The 22,706-nt window shown below is 46.3% G+C and overlaps 1 protein-coding gene and 1 pseudogene across 4 annotated transcripts in view; both read left to right on the plus strand.

The window, feature by feature from the left end:
• LOC141047225 (uncharacterized) overlaps positions 1-22,706 on the plus strand; it is a 358,189-nt pseudogene that overhangs the window by 279,410 nt on the left and 56,073 nt on the right.
• Positions 1-22,706, plus strand: part of LOC141047234 (uncharacterized) — a 659,661-nt gene that overhangs the window by 257,730 nt on the left and 379,225 nt on the right. The gene's annotated exons all lie outside the window — the stretch shown is intronic.

Genomic DNA, 22,706 nt, shown 5'->3' on the forward strand with positions numbered 1-22,706 from the left:
AATGCACTGCAGGGTGCAGCCAGCCCATATAGCAAGATGTCAGCAACACAGGTGCAAAATACCAGATTAACAGCCACTCTCCACATACCCATTCCTGGAGGGGGTGACTGCCTAGTATACAATTGCACAATGAGGGTCCGCATAGGGTACCGTTCACACAAAGGAACTGCATGGTGTCTGGTTCACAGCCTATTAGTAACGCCCCTACTATTCGATTAGGCGGGCTGGCCAGCACCCTCTCAATGCATCCCAGTGTGAACACCCCTCATACGAGACCAAATGTGTCTGGGCTCGGCTGCACCCCGAATAATGTAGTGCAAAAATTTTTTTACCAATTAGTGAGGTATTAGCTGATATTTTGGCCAAAATACTTGAGCCCGTAAACTGCGCCAAAGTTCCTCACGCTTACGGGTCCCTACACTAAACTAAATAGCAAAGCCATTGAAGAAGACTCAGGTCTTCAAAAATTCATTTATAACAACAAGCAAAAAGGCAGCAACACTTACCTGTCCAGATCTAGAACAAATGCACTGCAGGGTGCAGCCAGCCCATATAGCAAGATGTCAGCAACACAGGTGCAAAATACCAGATTAACAGCCACTCTCCACATACCCATTCCTGGAGGGGGTGACTGCCCAGTATACAATTGCACAATGAGGGTCCGCATAGGGTACCGTTCACACAAAGGAACTGCATGGTGTCTGGTTCACAGCCTATTAGTAACGCCCCTACTATTCGATTAGGCGGGCTGGCCAGCACCCTCTCAATGCATCCCAGTGTGAACACCCCTCATACGAGACCAAATGTGTCTGGGCTCGGCTGCACCCCGAATAATGTAGTGCAAAAATTTTTTTACCAATTAGTGAGGTATTAGCTGATATTTTGGCCAAAATACTTGAGCCCGTAAACTGCGCCAAAGTTCCTCACGCTTACGGGTCCCTACACTAAACTAAATAGCAAAGCCATTGAAGAAGACTCAGGTCTTCATACAATTCAATTGTATACTGGGCAGTCACCCCCTCCAGGAATGGGTATGTGGAGAGTGGCTGTTAATCTGGTATTTTGCACCTGTGTTGCTGACATCTTGCTATATGGGCTGGCTGCACCCTGCAGTGCATTTGTTCTAGATCTGGGCAGGTAAGTGTTGCTGCCTTTTTGCTTGTTGTTATAAATGAATTTTTGAAGACCTGAGTCTTCTTCAATGGCTTTGCTATTTAGTTTAGTATAGGGACCCGTAAGCGTGAGGAACTTTGGCGCAGTTTACGGGCTCAAGTATTTTGGCCAAAATATCAGCTAATACCTCACTAATTGGTAAAAAAATTTTTGCACTACATTATTCGGGGCCCCTAATCGAATAGTAGGGGCGTTACTAATAGGCTGTGAACCAGACACCATGCAGTTCCTTTGTGTGAACGGTACCCTATGCGGACCCTCATTGTGCAATTGTATACTGGGCAGTCACCCCCTCCAGGAATGGGTATGTGGAGAGTGGCTGTTAATCTGGTATTTTGCACCTGTGTTGCTGACATCTTGCTATATGGGCTGGCTGCACCCTGCAGTGCATTTGTTCTAGATCTGGGCAGGTAAGTGTTGCTGCCTTTTTGCTTGTTGTTATAAATGAATTTTTGAAGACCTGAGTCTTCTTCAATGGCTTTGCTATTTAGTTTAGTATAGGGACCCGTAAGCGTGAGGAACTTTGGCGCAGTTTACGGGCTCAAGTATTTTGGCCAAAATATCAGCTAATACCTCACTAATTGGTAAAAAAAATTTTGCACTACATTATTCGGGGCCCCTAATCGAATAGTAGGGGCGTTACTAATAGGCTGTGAACCAGACACCATGCAGTTCCTTTGTGTGAACGGTACCCTATGCGGACCCTCATTGTGCAATTGTATACTGGGCAGTCACCCCCTCCAGGAATGGGTATGTGGAGAGTGGCTGTTAATCTGGTATTTTGCACCTGTGTTGCTGACATCTTGCTATATGGGCTGGCTGCACCCTGCAGTGCATTTGTTCTAGATCTGGGCAGGTAAGTGTTGCTGCCTTTTTGCTTGTTGTTATAAATGAATTTTTGAAGACCTGAGTCTTCTTCAATGGCTTTGCTATTTAGTTTGGTGTAGAGGGATCCCAGGCTCGCTGCTGGAGGAGGCAGGCGTGGAGTGATGCTGCAGGCCGCATTCAGGGATGAGGGGGGGCTCCGATGTGTGCTGTTGCTGCTGAAGAGTCTTGTGCTGGTGTCAGGTTTCTCCACTTGTCCGGCGGTTGGAAGCCGGTGCTGCGGGTGCTCCGGTGCGGCGTTGTGTGCCCATCGATGCCCGGGGCTCTGCCGACATTGTTCGACAGACCAGAGCCCCAGCATTTCCTCGGTTCCCTGTATATGTGCGCTGAAGTGCCGGTAAAAAAAAAATGGCCGCCGGCGCGTGCGCAGATGGGATCTCGGGACCAGTTCTCGAGAGATGAGATCTGAAATCTCATCTCTCGAGAGCTGGATCCCGAGATCCCATCTGCGCACGCGCGGCGGCCATTTTTTTGCAGGCACCAATGCGCGCACACAGGGAACCCAGGGAAAATGGCCGCCGGCGCGTGCGCAGATGGGATCTCGGGACCCACCTCTCGAGAGATGAGATTTCAAATCTCATCTCTCGAGAACTGGGTCCCGAGATCCCATCTGCGCACGCGCCGGCGGCCATCTTTTTACCGGCACACAGGGAACTGAGGAAATGCTGGGGCTCTGGCCTGTCGCTCAATGTTGGCAGAGCCCCGGGCATCGACGGGCACACAACGCGGCACCGGACACACCCGCAGCAGCGGCCAGCAACCGCCGGACGCCCCCGATCACAGCCTAGGTAAGGCATGTCCGCTTTGTAAGACGCACCCCTGTTTTCCCCCAAAATTTTGGGGGGAAAAAAGTGCGTCTTACAAAGCGGAAAATACGGTAAATGAGGTATCGCTGTAACCGTACTGACCTGAAGAATAAAACCGCTTTATCAATTTTACCGCACGTGGAACGGTGTAAACGCACCCCCCCAAAAGAAATTCATGAAACGCTGGTTTTTGTTCATTCTGCGTCCCAAAAATAGGAATAAAAAGCGATCAAAAAATGTCACGTGCCCGAAAATGGTACCAATAAAAACGTCAACTCGTCCCGCAAAAAATAAGACCTCACTTGACTCGGTCAAAATACGGAAAAATTATAGCTCTCAATATGTGGTGATGCAAAAACGATTTTTACAATAAAAAGCGTCTTTTAGCGTGTGACAGCCGCCAAACATAAAAACCACCATAAATAGTAAATCAAACCCCCCGTTATCACCCCCTTAGTTAGGGAAAAATAAAAAAATGTATGTATTTCCATTTTCCCATTAGGGCTAGGGCTGAGATTAGGTTTAGGGGTGTGTTGGAGTTAGAATTGGGGGTTTCCACTGTTTGGGCACATCAGGTGCTCTCCAAATGCAACATGGCGTCTGATCTCAATTCCAGCCAATTCTGAGTTGAAAAAGTCAAATGGTGCTCCTTCCCTTCCAAGCTCTGCCATGCGCCCAAACAGTGTTTTACCCCCACATGTAGGGTATCAGCCTACTCAGGATAAATTGCAAAACAATTTTTGGGGTCCAATTTCTCCTGTTACCCTTAGGAAAATAAAAAATTGGGGGCAAAAATATCATTTTTGTGGAAAAAAATGATTTTATTTTCACGTCCGAGCGTTATAAACTTCTGTGAAGCACTTGGGGGTTCAAAGTGCTCACCACACATCTAGATATGTTCCGTGGGGGGTCTAGTGTCTAAAATGGGGTCATTTGTGGGGAGTTTCAATAGTTTAGGTACATCAGGGGCTCTCCAAACGCACATGACACCCGCAGACCATTCCATCAAAGTCTGCATTCCAAAACGTCATTACTTCCCTTCCGAGCCCCGACGTGTGCCCATACAATAGTTTTCTCCCACATATGGGGCGTCAGCGTACTCAGGACAAATTGGACAACAACTTTTGGGGTTCAATTTCTCCTGTTACCCTTGGGAAAATAAAAAAAATTGGGGACTAATTGATCATGTTTGTGGAAAAAATACGATTTTTTTATTTTCATGCCCGAGCATTATAAACTTCTGTGAAGCCCTTGGGGGTTCAAAGTGCTCACCACTCATCTAGATAAGTTCCTTAGGGGGTCTCGTTTCCAAAATGGGGTCATTTGTGGGGGGATTCCACTGTTTAGGTACATTAGGGGCTCTCCAAAGGCAACATGGTGTCCGATCTCAATTCCAGCCAAAAACGTCAAATGGCTTCCCTTCCGAGCTCTGCCATGCGCCCAAATAGTGGTTTACCCCCACATGTGGGGTATCAGCGTACTCAGGACAAATTGCACAATAACTTTTAGGGTCCTGTTACCCTTGGGAAAATAAAAATTGGGGTGAAAAGATAATTTTTGTGGAAAAAATATGATTTTTTTAATTGTACCGCTGTACGTTATAAACTTCTGTAAAGCCCTTGTGGGTTCAAAGTTCTCACCACATATCTAGATAAGTTCCTTGGGGGGTCTAGTTTCCAAAATGGGGTCACTTGTAGGGGTTTTCCACTGTTTAGGTACATCAGGGACTCTCCAAACGTGACATGGCGTCCGATATGAATTCCAGCCAATTTTGCATTGAAAAAGTCAAACGGCGCTCCTTCCCTTCTGAGCTCTGCCATGCGCCGAAACAGTGATTTCCCCCCACATATCAGGTATCAACGTACTCAGGACAAATTGCACAATAACTTTTGCAGTCCAATTTCTCCTGTTACCCTTGGTAAAATAAAAAAAATTGAACCTGAAGTATTTTTTTTGTGAAAAAGTTAGATATTCATATTTTTTTTAAATATTCAAAAAAATTCCTGTGACGCACCTAAAGGGTTAATAAACTTCTTGAATGTGGTTTTGAGCACCTTAAGGGGTGCAGTTTTTAGAATGGTGTCACTTTTGGGTATTTTCTGTCATATAGACCCCTCAAAGTGGCTTCAAATGTCATGTGGTCCGTAAAAATAAAATGGTGTTGTAAAAATGAGAAATCGCTGGTCAACTTTTAACCCTTATAACTTCCTAACAAAAAAAAATTTTGGTTCCAAAATTGTGCTGATGTAAAGTAAACATGTGGGAAATGTTAGTTATCAAGTTTTTTGTTTGCCGTATCTCTGTGATTTAAGGGCATAAAAATTCAAAGTTGGAAAATTGCGAAATTTTCAAAATTTTCGCCAAATTTCCGTTTTTCTCACAAATAAACGCGTTATTTGAATGAAATTTTACCACTAACATGAAGTACAATATGTCACGAGAAAACAATGTCAGAATCACCGGGATCCATGGAAGCGTTCCAGAGTTATGACCTCATAAAGGTACAGTGGTCAGAATTGTAAAAATTGGCCCGGTCATGAACGTGCAAACCACCCTTGGGGGTGAAGGGGTTAAGGAACAAAGGAATTTTCAAAACCATGTGCTCTTGCTGAGTGAGCAGATCACTAACACACTCCCGAGAGTGGGGGGAAAGTGTGGGATAGAATTACACAGTGCTGGTGGAAAGAGACTGCAGTTATTTGTGTGTACTGTACAAACCTAATGGGGGAAGGGCAGCGTGTCAGTCCCAGTAAATGCAGCGGAAAGTTCTAGAGGTGTAATTGAACTCCTGTAAAATGATTCATATTTTCATGACAACTATTACATGGGATTTTTATGATGTTACATCGTTTCATCTTCTCATTCAGGTCTCTTCAATATCGGATCCTCTCAGTGAAGATCTTCTATATAAGAGAATTTTCCTGATTTACTCATCAAAGATGGATATGGACAGAGACAAGATGGCGGAGAGGATATTACACCTCACCCTAGAGATCCTCTTCCGACTTACTGGAGAGGTGAGCAATTCTGATGACGTCACATTACATCATTCTTCTCTATGGGAATAACAGATGGACAGAACTGGAGAGGTGAGGACTCTGGAAATGTCTGTAGTGAGATTTATTAATGTGTCTCTCCATAACCAGGATTACACAGTAGTAAAGAAGACCTCTAGTGAACGCTGTCAGGACCCTGTGTCTGAGGGATGGGGAAGACTCCTGAGCCCAATCACGGGGCCTCCACCTCACCCCCTGATACATGAGGACATCAATGACCAGAAGATCCTAGAACTCACCTACAAGATGATTGAGCTGCTGACTGGAGAGGTGACACTGCTGGGACATTATACAGTAATGCTATGAAGGGATCGGGGGGATGACGGTATCATTGTATGTGTCAGGTTCCTATAAGGTGTCAGGATGTCGCTGTCTATTTCTCCATGGAGGAGTGGGAGTATTTAGAAGGACACAAAGATCTGTACAAGGACGTCATGATGGAGGTTCCCCAGCCCCTCACATCACCAGGTAATGGACAGGACTAAATACACACGGCCTATAATTATCTGTATGTAAAGAATGAATTCAGTCCCTGTATGTGTTTCCTCCAGTTCTATCCAGTAAGAGGACAACACCAGAGAGATGTCCCCATCCTCTTCTTCCACAGGACTGTAAACAAGAAGATCTCAGTGTTCCTCAGGATCATCAGGTAGATGGAGAGAAGGTGTCATGAGATCTCCCCTATGATGTGTAGACGGCTGTGAAGGTCTTGTGCTCAGTCTTGTTTTATCCACCAGTATTATATGTTTTATACTTGTGTAATGAGAACGGTGGAGATGGCAGGATTAGAGATGATGATGATAGTTGTGACTTCTGCATCTGTCTGTGACTTTTACAATATTTATTTTAGAGTGACGAGCTGAGCAATATTAATGCTACAGAGACGTATGTGAGGAATGATGAGCGATGTAAAGAGGAGATTACTACTTATAACCGGTCAGGTGAGTAGTAACCACTAAATATAGAGAAATGACAAATTATTCTCAGTCACCGGCTGTGGCTGCTTTATCGATGGTGTAGTCCGGCCGTATCACAATTGTGTGATCACCATTTTGCCATTAGACCACAACATGTTACTCCACCCAAAACGGTTCAAATCATGTTGGTCATTGAAAGCCATTTTCTATAGAAGTTACAACCTGGAGGATCCACCTACCCCCTGGGATTAGAAGACGCTCACCATTACCTGCCCAGATCTGTAAACTAAAAAGCCAAATGACCGTGTACGTAGAATGTGTGGACAAGTTAGAAAATCACTTGATGAAAAATATTAACCCCTTCCCGACCAATGACGCCACGTAGGCATCAAGAAAACCTGTGCCATTATGACCAGTGACTCCTATGTGGCGTCATGACTTTAAAGCCCCCCCTGTGGGTCAGGTGACCGGGGTCACTGAAAGGTCACCTGACCCGCAGATACAGGGGGCTTTGTACTTCACCACAGGGGGCATGGCTTCGCCCCCACGTGGCTACGATCGCTCTGATTTGCTGTTGAAAGTGAAACAACCAATCAGAGCAATAGTAATATTTCATCAATGAAAATTGATGCTATATTACAATCCAGCCATGGCCGATGCTGCAGTAGCATCGGAAATGGCTGGAGAAAGTTGCCTGAACCTTCAGTTGGGGTTAGAATTGAAGGGTTTCCACTGTTTAGGCACATCGGGGGGGTCTCCAAACGCGACATGGTGCCACCATTGATTCCAGCCAAAAAGTCAAACGGTTCTCCCTCCCTTCCAAGCCCCGACGTGTGCCCAAACAGTGGTTTACCCCAACATATGGGGTATCAGCATACTCAGGACAAATTGCACAACAACTTTCGGGGTCTAATTTCCCCTGTTACCCTTGGGAAAATTAAAAATTGGGGGCTAAAATATTATTTTTGCGGAAAAAAAAATGATTTTTTTTTATTTTCACGTCTCTGCGTTATAAACTTCTGTGAAGCACTTGGGGGTTCAAAGTGCTCACTAGACATCTAGATAAGTTCCTTGGAAGGTCTAGTTTCCAAAATGGGGTCACTTGTGCGGGGTTTCTACTGTTTAGGCACATCAGGGGCTCTGCAAACGTAACGACGACCGCAGACCATTCCATCAATGTCTGCATTTCAAAATGTCACTACTTCCATTCTGAGCCCTGACGTGCGCCCAAACAATGTTTCCCCCCACATATGGGGTGCCAGCGTACGCAGAACAAATTGGACAACAACTTTTGGGGTCCAATTTCTCCTCTTACCCTTGTGAAAATAAATTGCGAAAAATTGCAAAAAAATCATTTTTTGAAGAAAAAAAAATTATTTTTTATTTTCACAGCTTTGCGTTATAAACTTCTGTGAAACACTTAGGAGTTCAAAGTGCTCACCACACATCTAGATAAGTTCCTTGGGGGGGGTCTAGTTTCCAAAATGGGGTCACTTGTGGGGGGTTTCCACAGTTGAGTCACATCAGGGGCTCTGCAAAGGCAACATGATGCCCGCAGACCATTCCATCAAGTTGGCATTTCAAAACCTCACTACTTCCCTTCCAAGCCCTGACGTGTGCCCAAACAGTGGTCCCCCCCCCCCCACACACATATGGGGTACCAGCGTACTGAGGACAAACTTGACAACAACTTTTGGGGTCAAATTTATCCTGTTACCCTTTATAGAAAAAAAAATTGTGTGCTAAAAATCATTTTTCCCATGGCGGCACACATGAGAGAGGGGATCTGCCCAGTCAGGACAAGAACCCTACTGAAGATAAAAGGGCGGTACCTCTCCCTTGCTTCAGTTGGGTTTCCTGTCCTGACAGGGACCCGTGTGCACAAGACGGCGTGTCAAGATGTATGTACCTGCCTGTGCACTGGGCGTCGGGGGTGGAAGCGCCGTGGGGTGGAAGCCCGGGGTGCAGCACGTTCAGGGGCCCAGGGGCTCTTCCATGGCTGCCGCGCCTCCCTCCCCCCTCTGCCGATGTCCAGGAGGGGCGGCCGCTCCCGGGTCGCGCCCCTCTGACATCAGGCGCAAGGCACGCTGGGAATGGGCGTGCTCGTGTGACGTCGGGGGCGGCGCCGGAATCCAAGATGGCGGCGCCCATGAGCAAAACGCCGGCAAAAGATCATCCCAGCGACGTGGCAGGGGGGAGGGGCTGTGAAGGGCACCGGAGGAGGTGGAAAGTGCAGTGGATCCCTCTCATATAGAGGGATGACCACAGAAGACGCTCTCATGCCCAAAACTTCACAATGGAAGTGGGGCAAGAATAGCGACAGCAAGAGCTCTCACCAGATGCCGAGTCGCCCGAGTGGTGGGAGCGGCGGTCGTAAACACGACCGGCATGACTCTGAGACGTCCAGAAAAAACGTCACGAGTGCATCTGAGGAGCCTCCGAGATCGGTACCCTTGATCGACAGCGGTGGTGAGTGATCTACCTGAATGTCACCGTTATGGTAATGGGGTTCCATTTTTCTGTTTGATCACTAGGGGTCGCTAGTGGCAAAAACAAAGAATAGCGAATGCGCCCTATGCAGAGACCCGCTGGCAGATCAGTGGCAAAAAGATCTCTGTGCTGACTGCATAAGCAAAACCATGCGGGATGAAATCCCTGATTTGGTGACTAGCCATAGGGCTATAATACAAGAGGAGGTGAAAGGCTCCCTAAAGGCAGCCCTTAAAAAGACTGATAAAAGAAGCCGCAAAAGGGATTCAGAGGCCTTGCTAGTGCAAAAAGGTTGTGAAAAATCCCTGTCCCCCTCCACCACCTCTTCCTCTACTCAGTCCTCAGAATCCTCCTTGGACAGCGATATAGGGGGCCATCCGTGTTTCCCAAACAGAGGACATGGAAAAGCTGGTCAAAGCTGTCAGGTCTACAATGGACCTTAAGGAAGAAAAACTCCTAAATCATTGGAGGATGTTATGTTTGGAGGAAAGGAAAAAAATCGCACCTTCCCTGTAAATAAGATAAAGGCCTTAATTGACAGGGAATGGAAAAAACCTGAGAGGTCGGGTGCCTTACCTTCTACATCAAAAAGGAGGTACCCATTTGAACAAAAAAGACTCAGAAACATGGGGAAAAATCCCAAAGATTGATGGTGCCGTAGCTAAATCCTCAAAAATGGTATCTCTACCATTAGAGGACTCTGGCGTGTTGAAAGACCCGCTCAATAGAAAAGCAGATGGTTTCCTGAAGCATATCCGGGAAGCATCGGCAGGTGGATTAAAAACCAGCAATAGCTGGTACTTGTTCCGCTCAAGCCCTCATGGTCTGGCTACAACAAATGGTGGACCAGATCAGGGATATAATTCCTAGGGACAAAATACAGTCTAATCTGACACTGGTACATGGAGCAGTGGCTTTCCTAGCGGATACCTCAGCAAATTCCACGAGGTTAACAGCTAGAGCGGCAAGCTTGTCAAATGCAGCAAGGCGATCCCTGTGGCTTAAAAGGGTGTCTGGGGGATTTGCCATCGAAACATAGACTGTGTCTCATTCCATGTGATGGCCAATTCCTCTTCGGGGAAAAACTAGAGAAATTTTTGGAGCATGCGGCAGGGGTCGTCCCCTGGGAGATAGGAAAAATTGGGACTTTAAAGAAAGGAGAGGAACGGGCTATATGTTTAAAGGGCCCTCTACTTCCTCCAAAAAGTCTCCCCAATGACATCAGATTGGAGGTAGGGGGAAGGCTTTCTCTCTTCCTTTCCGCCTGGGCAAATATCTCCCCCAGTACATGGGTCCTGAGCATAATCAAGGACGGTTTAAAAATAAAATTCATCCGTCTGCCCAGGCGAACCTTTATAATAACACCCCGAAGGAAAGCCCAAGAGCAACAACTGGCCCTGGAGACGGAAGTCTTGGGACTAGTGTAAAAACAAGTCCTACAGGAAGTCCCAGTTCAGGAAGAAGGAAAGGGGTTTTACTCCCCCCTCTTTCTAATGCAAAAACCAGATGGCTCTTGGAAGACCATAGTCAATCTGAGGAGGCTCAATCAGTGGGTAGACAATTGCTTCTAAAAAATGAAGTCAATCAATACGGCCACAAAAATCCTGTTCTAGCACTGCCTCATGGCAGTGATAGACTTAAAAGATGCCTACTATCATATCCCAATCCATCGGGAGTATCAAGGGTACTTGAGAGTAGCGCTCTATGTCCAAGGCCAGGTCAAACAATACGCAGCCCTTCCGTTCTGCCTGTCTACAGCCCCCAGAGTTTTCACCAAAGTGATGGCCGAAGTAATGTCATTTCTTCGTTCCTGGGACATAGTGATCGTCCCATACCTGGACGACTTTCTTGTCGTAGGGAGGTCGGAGACCCATTGCACCCACCAAGTGAAGGAAAGTATATCAACTTTTTTTTTTTTTTAAATCAGATAGTTTTTATTAAAAGTTTTAGAAATGACAGGCATGTACAACTTACAACATGTTGTCAAACATTCCCTTCCCCCATAACACCCTCCCCCCTTGTCCGATGATATCAACTTTAATAGGGCTAGGATGGATAGTAAACGTCCCCAAGTCAAGATTATCACCAGTAAAGGTGCAATCCTTCATAGGGTTAATACTGGACTCCGAGCGACAGCGCTGCCTCCTACCAGAGAACAAAGTGACCAAGATAAGGGGCCTAGCTTGCACAGCAATACGAAGGCCAGCTATGACACTGAGGAACGCAATGTCCCTTTTAGGCTCGTTGGCATCATGCATACCCGTCGTAGCGTGGGCTCAGTACCACTTAAGACCACTGCAGTGGGAAGTTCTGTCAGCGCAGAAACATTTGAAAGGGCATTTAGAGGGCGAACTATGTCTCTCCATGGAGGTAAGAGACTCCCTACTCTGGTGGACTGTAGAAGAGCATCTACCAGCTGGTGTCCCGTGGCAGAAACCAGTCGAGGACATCATTACAACCGACGCAAGTGCCACAGAGTGGGAAGCACACCTGAGATCCCACTCGATACAGGGAACCTGGTCCTCGCTAGAAAAGGATCACGGTTCAAATGTAAAAGAACTATGGGCAGTAGAGAAAGCCGTGAAACATTTTTTCCCCTTTCCCCTTGCTGCGGGGCCGCCACACCCGAGTCATGACAGACAATTGTGCAGTGGTAGCCTACATCAACCACCAGGGGGGAACAAGGTCTTTGGGCCTAATGGAAATATCAAATCTACTTTTCCATTTAGCAGAACAACATCTGTTATCCATCACGGCACTGCATATAAAGGGGGTCGAAAATACACAAGCAGACTTCCTGAGTCGCAGGCACCTAAAATAGGGGGAATGGTCCCTAAACCCCAAAATCTTCCAACAAATAGTTCAAGCTTGGGGCAAACCGAAAATAGACCTGTTCGCCACCTCACGCAACAGGAAGGTCAGGAAGTTCTGCTCACCGAATCCAAGAGCAAATACCTTTGCAGTAGATGCCCTACAAATACCCTGGAAGTTCTCCCTGGCCTATGCATTCCCCCCGATAACAATGATCCCCGTAGTAGTCTGGAAAATCAGGGAGGATCGAGCGAGAATAATTCTTTTATAGCTCCGTTTTGGCCGAGGAAGCCTTGGCTCTCCCTTCCGAGACTCATGTCTGTGACAGATCCATGGATCTTACCGGAGGTTCCAGACCTGCTTTCCCAGGGACCAGTGGTCCACTCTCGGGTGAAGGGTGTCATGGTATGCCTAGGTTACTTTAGGCAAAAACCCCGGGACCCCTGCGATGTCCCTCAGACTAGGGGAACCCTGTCTGTCCCTCTACCCAGGGTTTACACTGAAGGTGTGCCTGCCTGAGCCTCCACCCTGTCCCTGTCTCCTGTCCAGCCCTAAGCTGAACCCACCACCCTCCACCCAGTGAGGGGACCAGACACCAGACCCCACAAATACGTATGGACAGGGGTAAAAGAAACACCACACAGTTAATACACAAGGGAATACAATAATGTGCAAGGGCAACCAAATAAATATAACAGATTGGAGAAAGAACCACTGAGGGATATACTGCACCAGATATCAGACGCTCCAACACCACCACTGCTGACCGGTATTGCTAGCACTAGGCTAAAGCTATAGTCGGCGACGCCCATAGTCAGGACGAACTATTTAAAGACCAAGGGCGTGGCCCAGCCCTCAGCCAGCATGACAACCTGGTTAACCCTATCCCGACTGGAACAGAATACCCAACAGGGTATTACCGCTGTCTGCCGGACACCCTGGTGTGAACAGTGTCCGACATGACAGTACCCCGCCTTCTACGAGGGACCTCCGGAACCTCACCATGTCGAGGACCTGGCTTGTCCGGATGGCGACGATGGAACATAGTAACCAGTCGATCAGCATGAATGTCAGAGGCCGGCACCCATGTGCTCTCCTCAGGACCATAGCCACGCCAGTGGACCAGGTACTGTAGAGTGCGACGCACAACCCTAGAGTCCACCACTTTGGACACCTCAAATTCCAACGCGCCATCCACCAAGACGGGAGGTGGTGGCCCGGGGGAACCATCCACCAAACCCACGACCTTCTTTAGCAATGCTTTGTGAAATACATTATGAATCTTATACACAGCCGGCAACTCCAAACGAAATGCCACTGGGTTGATCACTGCGGAGATTCTAAATGGGCCAATGAACCTGGGACCCAACTTAAGTGACGGTATCTTGAGCTTAATGTTCCTAGTAGATAACCACACCCAATCACCCACACACAGGTCCGGACCTGGCACATGTCTGCAGTCAGCCACCCGTTTGTACCTGGAACCCACCTTCAACAAGCGCTGCTTGACTCTCCTCCAAACAGACGACAATTGAGCTCCCAACTGGTCCTCTTCAGGGACGCCAACTGAGCACCCCTGACGCATGGTGCAAAATTGAGGATGTTGACCATACATACAAAAAAAAGGAGATTCCCCAGACGATTCCTGGCAATGGTTGTTTATTGCGAATTCTGCCAGAGGAAGAAACGCTGACCACTCTTCCTGATTGTCGGAAATAAAGCAGCGCAAGTATTGCTCCAGGTTTTGGTTCATCCGCTCAGTCTGTCCATTCGACTGAGGGTATAAAGCCGATGAATGAGATAATTTGATTCCAAGGCGAGAACAAAAAGCTCTCCAAAACTTTGCCACAAACTGCGTACCTCGATCAGACACAATGTCAGACGGGACACCATGAAGTCTGACCACCTCGCGAATAAATATCTGAGCAAGAGTCTTAGCATTGGGCAAAGACGGTAAAGCAACGAAATGTGACATTTTGGAGAACCTATCAACAATTACCAAAATGACCGAGTTCCCTGCCGAGGCGGGCAAGTCAGTAATAAAATCCATGGAAATCTCAGTCCATGGCTTACTGGGCACCCCGAGAGGCTGCAAGCTACCAGCGGGACGGGAACGAGGAGTCTTGGCCCGTGCGCACGTGGTACAGGCAGCCACATATGAGGCAACATCCTGCCGGATTTTAGGCCACCAAAAACGACGCGATACCAGTTCCAGAGTGCTCTTAACCCCTGGATGACCTGCCAGTACCGTGTCGTGATGTTCGCCCAACACTCTAGAACGTAGATGTAGCGGCACAAAAGATTTATTAGCAGGTAACCCCGGCAGTACCACCTCCTGAGCCTCGGCAATCTCTGCCTCAATCTCTGTCGTGATGGCAGATACCACCACACCCTTTTGGAGAATAGGCACCGGCTCTTCACATAACTCTCCACCAGGAAAACACCTGGATAAAGCGTCTGCCTTAACATTCTTCGACCCAGGTCGATAGGTAACAATGAAGTTGACCCGGGTGAAGAATAATGCCCAGCGAGCCTGTCTGGAGGACAGGCGCTTAGCAGATTCTAAATAAAGCAAATTCTTATGGTCGGTTATCACAGTAATCTGATGAACAGCCCCCTCCAAGAAGTGTCGCCACTCCTCAAATGCCAATTTGATGGCCAATAGTTCCCTGTTGCCAATATCATAATTACGCTCCGCAGGCGACAGCTTCTTGGAGAAGAAGGCACACGGATGCAACTTGGCCCAAGAAGGGCCCTGAGACAGTACAGCCCCCACTCCAACCTCCGACGCATCCACCTCCACGACAAACGGTAAGGAGACATCGGGCTGCACCAGAATGGGCGCTGAGGCAAAACTATTCTTGAGGAATTCAAACGCCTGTACCGCAGGCTCAGACCAGTCAGAAAAGTCGGTACCCTTCTTAGTCATGTCAGTCAGTGGTTTGGCAATCATAGAGAAGTTCTTAATAAATTTCCTATAGTAATTGGAGAAGCCAAGAAATCGCTGAAGCGCCTTAAGATTATCAGGCCGATCCCAATGTAGTACCGCCTGCACCTTTGCGGTGTCCATCTTAAAACCTGAGGCGGAGATTATATAACCCAAGAACGGTAGCTCCTGTACGAAAAACACACATTTTTCAAGCTTGACATAGAGCCTGTTCTCTCTGAGCAACTGCAGAACCTGTCTAACATGCTCTATATGTGTATCATGGTCGCGAGAGAAAATGAGGATGTCGTCAAGATAAATTATAACAAACCTCCCCAACAACTGAGAGAAGACATCATTAATGAAGTGTTGAAAGACCGCCGGTGCCATAGTCAACCCAAACGGCATTACCAAACTCTCAAAGTGACCCTCAGGGGTATTGAACGCGGTCTTCCACTCATCCCCCTGACGGACTCTTATAGGATTGTACGCCCCCCTGAGGTCCAGTTTGGAGAACCACCTGGCACCAACCACTTGGTTGAATAAATCGGGTATAAGTGGCATAGGGTAAGGATCACGGACCGTAATCTGGTTGAGTTCTCTGAAATCCAGACACGGGCGTAAACCGCCATCCTTCTTTTTAACGAAGAAGCCAACAGCCAGAGGAGAAGAGGAAGGTCTAATATGACCCTTGCTCAGGCTATCCGCAATGTATTCCTTGAGAGCTAGCCTCTCGGGACCTGAGATATTAAACATTCTAGCTTTAGGTAACTTGGCCCCTGGTTTCAACCTAATAGCACAGTCATAGGGGCGATGCGGTGGTAGTTCCGAACAACCCTTCTCAGAAAATACATCCGCATAATCCAGCAACGGCTCCGGGATACTGGGGGTCAAAGCGGAAATACATGTAGCCAGGCACCTCTCCTGACACTCCCTGCTCCACTGAATTATGTCCTGAGTCTTCCAATCAATAACAGGATTATGCATTGACAACCATGGAAAGCCCAGAACCATCTGAGCCGGTAAGTTACTAAGCACCTTACAAGTTACCCGCTCTGAGTGTAATACTCCGATGTGGAGTTGTATATCCAACACACACTCTGTGATCTCCCCTTGAGACAACGGGGAAGCATTGATGGTAACCACCCGGATGGGGTTCGGCAATTTCTCCACCGGAAATCCCGCTGTATGCGCGAACCTCTCATCAATGAGATTGGCAGCTGAGCCACTATCAATAAATACTGTAATAGAGAGCATTTGCCCCCCAAGTACCACCCTAGCAGGGAGCATACACTGGGAAACCATGACGGAGGATACACAAAGGCTCAGACTAGACTCCTCCAAACCCTCTGAGCCTATCAGTTTTCCGACGGCGCGCCCTTCTTAGGTACCAGGGGGCAAGCGTTAATAAAATGTCCTCCTTTGCCACAAGAAAAACAGAGCCCCTGCCTTCTGTGCCAAGGACGTTTAGGCTTGTTACTCAGTGACTGTGCTGTACCAGCGATCTGCATGGGTTCCACGGATTCACCCGCGGCAACCTCACCGACCACTCCCCCACCTCCCGGAGGCAACGAAACCAGCGCCCCCTGACGGAGACGTCGGTCTATGCGTACTACAAGTGCCATCGCAGCCTCCAGAGAGGCGGGAGTCTCGTACATTAGGAGTATCTGTTTAACCCTTCCAGAAACCCCATGCAAAAATTGACTTCTAAGCGCAGGGTCATTCCACTGCGTGTCCACCGCCCAGCGCCGGAATTCCGTGCAGTAATCCTCAGCTGGTCGATCACCCTGTAGCAGTGAGCGTATCTTAGACTCTGCTAAGTTTAATCTATCCGGATCGTCATAGATCAAACCCAGAGCAGAGAAAAAAAAATCTACAGATTCAAATGCCTGTGAGTCTGAAGGGAGTGAAAAGGCCCAGGCCTGTGGGTCACCACTCAGCAAAGAAATCACCAAGCCCACGCGTTGAGCCTCATTGCCTGAGGAATGTGGACGCATACGGAAATACAATTTGCATGATTCACGAAACACCGTGAACTTACCACGATCACCAGCAAATCGTTCAGGAAGGGGAAACTTGGGCTCAGCTGCCCTGGCTGCAGCCTCAGCAGGTACTGCAGGAGCTGACAGGCCTTGTTGCTGGACCGCCCCCCTGAGTTCAGTGACCTGTATGGATAGAGCCTCCAGCTGCTTGGTTAGGGAAAGTATAGGATCCATAGTAAGTAACCCCTATATTCCCTATCTATACCTTTTTTATTTTTTTTTTTTTTTCTTCTCACTTTATTATTTGGGCCGACTATAATGTCATGGTATGCCTAGGTTACTTTAGGCAAAAACCCCGGGACCCCTGCGATGTCCCTCAGACTAGGGGAACCCTGTCTGTCCCTCTACCCAGGGTTTACACTGAAGGTGTGCCTGCCTGAGCCTCCACCCTGTCCCTGTCCAGCCCTAAGCTGAACCCACCACCCTCCACCCAGTGAGGGGACCAGACACCAGACCCCACAAATACGTATGGACAGGGGTAAAAGAAACACCACACAGTTAATACACAAGGGAATACAATAATGTGCAAGGGCAACCAAATAAATATAACAGATTGGAGAAAGAACCACTGAGGGATATACTGCACCAGATATCAGACGCTCCAACACCACCACTGCTGACCGGTATTGCTAGCACTAGGCTAAAGCTATAGTCGGCGACGCCCATAGTCAGGACGAACTATTTAAAGACCAAGGGTGTGGCCCAGCCCTCAGCCAGCATGACAACCTGGTTAACCCTATCCCGACTGGAACAGAATACCCAACAGGGTATTACCGCTGTCTGCCGGACACCCTGGTGTGAACAGTGTCCGACATGACAAAGGGCTTTCATCTGGCAGCCTGGAATTTGAGAGGGCACTACTGAGTCACCAGGGATTCTCACCAGGGTTAATCTCCACCCTGTTGAAGAGTAGGAAACCTATAACATCACAAATCTATGGTAGAACGTGGAAAAAGTTCCTGGGGGAACCTTTAGGGGGATGTAGCTCCAGTGGGACCTATCCCAGAATTCCTACAGTCGGGGCTGCAACTCGGTTTAGCCACTAACACCCTTAAAGTCCAAGTTTCAGCTCTGGGGGCCCTATATAACTGCAACCTAGCAGCTAATAGGTGGGTGTCCTGATTCAAAAAGTCCTGTTGCAGGTTGAGGCCGGTCATTATCCCAAAGATACCACCCTGGGACCTGAATCTAGTCTTGGAGGCTTTAACCAAAGATCCCTTTGAACCATTACAAGAGCTGTCACCAAAGCTACTCACACTTAAACCTGTATTACTGGTAGCCTTAACATCGGCCTATAGAGTGAGCGACCTACAAGCTCTGTCTATATGCCCTCCATACACGCAGATCTTGGATGACCGAGTGGTTCTAAGACCAGACCCAGCCTACCTCCTCAAGGTGGTCCAAAAGTTTCATAGGACTCAGGAAATCTCCTTGCCATCTTTCAGCAATAATCCTAGAAACCCTGGGGAGCAAAATTTCCATACATTGGATGTAAGGACAGCCATATTACAATATATGTCAATAACTAGTCAGTGGAGGAAAGATCAGTCCCTGTTTGTAGCTTTTCAGGGTAGTAGAAAAGGGTACGGGGTAGCTAAGAATACCATTGCCAGATGGATCAGGGAGGCCAATATGTTATCCTACTCTGCAAGTGGCGCTCCGGTTCCAGAAGGCATCAAGGCTCACTCCACCAGAGCCGTGGCTACCTCCTGGGCAGAAAAGGCTGAGGTATCGATTGAGCAGATTTGTAAAGCCGCTACTTGGTCCTCACCTTCGACCTTTTCTAAGCACTACCAACTTGATCTATCTTCCTCTACTGACCTAACCTATGGTAGAAGGGTTCTGCAAGCGGTGCTTCCTCCCTAAGGTGTCTTATTCTACAAAAGTCTCTCGTGTGCCGTCATGGGAGACGGGAAAACACCAAGGTTACTTACCGGTAGCCTCTAGATACATCTAGTTTCCAAAATGGTGTCACTTGTGGGGGTTTTTCACTATTTAGGCACGCAGGGGCTCTCCAAACGTGACATGGTGTCCGATAACGATTGGAGCTAATTTTCCATTCAAAAATTTAAATGGCGCTCCTTCCCTCCTGAGCCCTGCTGTGCGCCCAAACAGTGGTTTATGACCACATATGAGGTATCGGTGTACTCAGGAGAAATTTCCCAACAAATTGTAGGATCCATTTTATCTTGTTGCCCATGTGAAAATGAAAAAATTGATGATAAAAGAAAATTTTTGTTGGAAAAATTAATTTCCATTTTTTCCTTCCACATTGCTTTAGTTTTTGGGAACCACCTGAAGGGTTAATAATCTTCTTGAATGTAGTTTTGAGCACCTTGAGGGGTGCAGTTTTTAGATTGGTGTCACTTTTGGGTATTTTCTGCCATATAGACCCCCTCAAAGTGACTTCAAATGTGAGGTGGTCCCTAAAAAAAAAAAAAAAAAATGGTTTTGCAAATTTTGTTGTAAAAATGAGAATTCACTGGTCAACTTTTAACCCTTATAACTTCCTAACAAAAAAAATTTTGTTTCCAAAATTGTGCTGATGTAAAGTAGACATGTGGGAAATCTTATTTAGTAACTATTTTGTGTCACATAATTCTCTGCTTTAACAGAATAAAAATTCAAAATTTGAAAATTGCGAAAATTTTCAAAATTTTTGCCAAATTTCTGATTTTTTTTTTTCACAAGCGCAAAAATTATCGACCTAAGGTTACCACTAACGTGAAGCCAAATATGTCGCGAAAAAACAATCTCAAAATCGCTAGGATGCGTTGAAGCGTTCTAGAGTTATTACCTCATAATGGGACACTGGTCAGAATTGCAAAAAATGGCCTGGTCATAAAGGTCAAAATAGGCTTGGTCATGAAGGTGTTAAGATGGACCTCTAAGAGAAAGTGTATGGTAATGATGCTGTTGGCTTCCTAGATCCCTGATATCTTATTGGATGAATCTACCTTCTCTCCCTTCTGTGCTGCTGAATGTGCTCATTCGGTCCCTACAAGTCCAGGTCCAGTCTTTCTGGCCAAACTTTGCTTTTATGATCTGTAACATTAAATGTGCAGTGAGGCCAAGTGTGAATTTCTGTACAATAACAGAGTTTCCCTTTATCCTGACTTTTCAATTTAAAATTGACTAACTTCAAACAGGGTTGCGCGAAACTACATAAAAACATTACACCTGTGCCATGATATATCTCTAGTTAAAAGAATAAGAGAAGCGGTCTCTAGGGAGCGCTGACAGTGGCCACACAGGTTTTGGATTTGAAGGGTGCAAAGTCCAAGGCAGCACCAGCCGCAGACCCTCAGTGAGAGATGATGAATGCAATGCAAAAGAACGCGATCAGAGAAGCGCCAAGGACAGTGATGAATATTATATTCCTCAGAGCGTTTCGACACCAGAACGCCGTATTCCTCAGGTGGAGATCTGAAGAAGATGGCGTTCTGCTGTCGAAATGCGTTGTGTAATAAAGGAATATTCATCCCTGTCTCTTTGCTCTCCACTGACTGCGTTCTTTTGCATTGCATGATATATTTCTAAGCTGTGCGAGGCTGATGTCTGTAATATACATTTACTTTCACCTGCAGAACCTAATCAGAACCTCCCTCTCCAAGACTTGTCACGTGCTGCGCCAATTCTTTGGAATGCACTACCCAGGCTAATATGATTAATCCCTACAGTTTTAAGCGTGCCTTAAAAACGCAATTGTTCAGACTGGCCTATCGCCTCAACGCACTAACCTAAATATTCCTGTGTGGCTCATTTAAAATTTTTTTACCATATCCAGATTCCTCGCATCATGTCCTCACATGCTTTTTGTATTTAATAGCCCTCTGTGTCTGTACTGTTACATATTTAGACTGTTAACTGGTTCATGCAGCAACAGGAACACCCGATTCTTACACTAGGGATGGTCCAAACAATAAAAGTAAGAGCAATTATTACCATCCACCTTTTGTGTCTCCCCTTTTCACTTATAGATTGTAAGCTTGCGAGCAGGGCCCTCATTCCTATTGGTATCTGTTTTGATCTATGTGTTTATTGCAATGCTATGCTGTAATGTCTGTTGTCTGTAAAAGTCCCCTCTATAATGTAAAGTGCTGCGGAATATGTTGGCGCTATAGAAATAACATTATTATTATGTGTTGGAATGACTTGAGCCCTGATTTCATGGATTGACTCCATGTCATAAATCACAGGTCTACAAAAACATATTTTTTGTAATCATCGCAGGTGACTTTGTACTTTTCTGAATCATCTTTTTGTCCTGATTTCATAAATGTACATAGTTTTTCTGTAGCACGTATAGTTTCCATGGAGCAGGATCATTATTATAAGGTATAGGAAATATACTGGTGACATTAAGAATTCAGAAATCTACATATCATAATAAAAATGCTTCACCTTACAAAACAGCTTTTATTGAACCAAAATAATTTCACAGGCAAAATAGAAACCAAAATATGAGCAGAAATTAAAAGTGCTTGACATTAGACTGTCGTCGGTATGATTTTCAGGGTTGTCCCTATATAACAACAGTAATCTGCCATCATTGAGTCATTCCAAAAACCCTGGTAGCGGTGCTCCATTACTTTAATGTCCTGGTGAAACCACTCACCTTGTTCATCGCTTACATCCCCAAGATTTTGAGGGAAGAAATCTAAATTGGAATGTAAAAAAGTGCATTTTCAGAGACATGCGACATCCAAGACACTGGTATGCATTTAGCAGTTCCTCAACACCTTCAACATATTCTGGAGATTTTTGTTTTCCTAAGAAGTTTTCACAGATCCACTTGAAGCTTTTCCAAGATCTCAGTTCCTTATCATTTAGAGTTCCTTCAGACACATCATCTCTCATACGCTCTCTGATCTGAGGACCAGCAAATACCCCTTCCTTCAGCTTTGCTGGTGAAATGCTGGAGAATTTCTGTGAAATGTACTGGAACCCTTATGAATTTGTCTTTCCCATGGCTATCACAAAGTTTTTAGCCAATCCCAACTTTATCTGTAGTGGAGGAAGAAAGATTTTAGTTGGAGCAACTAAAGGATAATGCTGAACATTTTCTCTACCTGAGCATAGATATTTTTCATAATGCTCTACTGTGTTTCTACTGTCCCATAAACACAAGAAGCAATAATATTTTGTGAAACCCCCTGACATTCCCATTAGCAGACCAATCACTTTCAAATCTCCACAGATATTCCATTAATGATGCTTATATTGTATAGCATCCAAAACTGACAGATTTTCATAACTTTCCATTAGATGACACGAGTGACCAATAGGGATTGATGGTTTCATATTTCCATTGTGATGCAACACTGCTTTCAAACTTCTCTGGGAAGTCGCCAATCTGCAGCAAAATACCCTTGATTCAGTTCTTCAAAGAGGCCATTCACGTTGTTACAGTACACCATTGGTCCATCAACTGTGAAAAACTGGGTTAAAATGTTACTTATTTCGGTAATAACACACTTTGACATCATCATGAAGAAGATTCTTTTGTTTCAACCTAGATGCAAGAAGTTCAGCTTTATCTTTTGACAATGGAAGGTCTCTGATGAAATCATTTAATTCATGTTGAGTAAAGCATTCTG

The sequence above is a fragment of the Dendrobates tinctorius genome, unplaced genomic scaffold, assembly GCF_039654945.1.
Source record: "Dendrobates tinctorius isolate UK_male_01 unplaced genomic scaffold, ASM3965494v1 ptg000126l, whole genome shotgun sequence".
In the NCBI taxonomy this organism is placed as follows: Eukaryota; Metazoa; Chordata; class Amphibia; order Anura; family Dendrobatidae; genus Dendrobates; species Dendrobates tinctorius.